At 39.7% G+C, this 1,580-nt stretch overlaps 1 pseudogene across 1 annotated transcript; it reads left to right on the top strand.

The window, feature by feature from the left end:
* Nucleotides 1-1,515, top strand: LOC308380068 (membrane-spanning 4-domains subfamily A member 4A-like; annotated as a pseudogene). The gene is made up of 6 exons: nt 1-159; nt 311-421; nt 643-699; nt 851-1,030; nt 1,150-1,263; nt 1,368-1,515. The product of its transcript is annotated as a membrane-spanning 4-domains subfamily A member 4A-like (transcript).
* Nucleotides 1,516-1,580: the final 65 nt, after the last annotated feature.

Raw genomic sequence — 1,580 nt, 5'->3', positions numbered from 1 at the left:
ATGAACAACATTTGTCCTTCTTCCAATGGCTTTCTGGTCGTCACCCATGTGTACCCACAACAAGGTACCCAAAGTGCCACTTCACCCCAGAGCGGAGTTGTTCCACCAGTCTCCTCTCGGCTTGGGGAATTCCTAAAAGTAGAACCAGCTGCCCTGGGAGTGAGTCCATGATAACAAATTATTACTGGCTCTTATGACTAATAACTGAATTACAAGAAATTGCCAATTGTTTCTCTATCAACTGTCAAGGAGCAAGGAGTGGTTCTGAATGTATTGTTCGTAATGTTTCTAAAACATTTATTTTTTCCAGACAATTCAAATAATGACTGGTGTGGTTGTATTTTTGTTTGGCATCACAACTGCATTCTATGCATCAACAATATCATCTTTCTCTGGGATCATGTTCTGGGGAGCCATCATTGTGAGATGAATTCAATTATGCATGCCCTATTCCATACCTTTAATTCATGTTCGTTGTTTGAGTAATGCCCATCCTTATTATGTTCATTAATATATAGAATAATCTAATATACATATATCCTGTTACTATATACATTTCAATCATCTATTACTATATAAATAGTATCTACATTTTGTTTTTCAGTATCATGACATTAAGGTTTACTACTGCTTGTCTTTCAGTACATCACTGCAGGCTCTCTTACTGTTAGAGCCAATAAGAAGCTCAATCAGTGTTTGGTGAGTATTTCAACACTCTTCAATACCTCATTATAAAGGACAGTGAATCATATGAGCCATATTTCCATGCATTTGTTTTAGACTTCAAATCTATTGAACTAAAGTATCCTTTGCTTGATGGCCACATGTTGTTTCCGTATTTCTCATGCAGGTCAAGGCATCGCTGTGGATGAATATTACAAGCACCATAACTGCTGGAATTGCCATCATTCTACATAGCTTTGATTTCTTTATCTCAATACACCCTTATTACAGCTGCAGTTATGGTCAAGTCTATGATGATCACTATGACGACTATCTTGATTGTCAGAGGAATAGGTCAATGTTCTTGGTCTGTATAGCTCTTTTACTACATGCAGTCTGTAACATACATGATGTAATCATTTTGAGCAGTCCTGCAGCCGTTGTGTTCTATTTCAGCTTCATATGTTTTATTTCCCCCTACAACAGAGCAGGACACGGGGGATTGCTGGAGTGATGCTGGTGTTGTCGTTACTGGAGTTCATTGTCTCCATATGTGTGTCTGTGTTTGCCTGCAAAGCCACCTGCTTTTCTAACAATGACGTGAGTATATAGCTGTGATAAATATTCCAGGCATCACTTTTACTGCCAACGTCAGTCATATAGTAGACTCCACACTGAACTTTACATGTTTGTATTTGTATCAGGCGGTACCCTTTTCAAGCCAGCTGCCCCCCTCTTTCCCCACCTTCCAACCGTCAGCACCTCCACACAGCAGTGCTGATGGTTGGAGAAGCGGCAAACCTCAAGATCTGCCCCCAGAATACACCACAGAACTGTCTGCACCTCCACTGAACTCCAATGAGGTGCAGGTTAATGAACATTCAAATGAAAAAGATTTCTCATCTTGAAAAACTCTT

The sequence above is a fragment of the Sprattus sprattus genome (genome assembly GCF_963457725.1).
Source record: "Sprattus sprattus genome assembly, chromosome: 19".
Lineage (NCBI taxonomy): Eukaryota > Metazoa > Chordata > Actinopteri > Clupeiformes > Clupeidae > Sprattus > Sprattus sprattus.
Note: the sequence above shows the minus strand (reverse complement) of the source record. Positions and strands in the feature narration are given on the sequence as shown.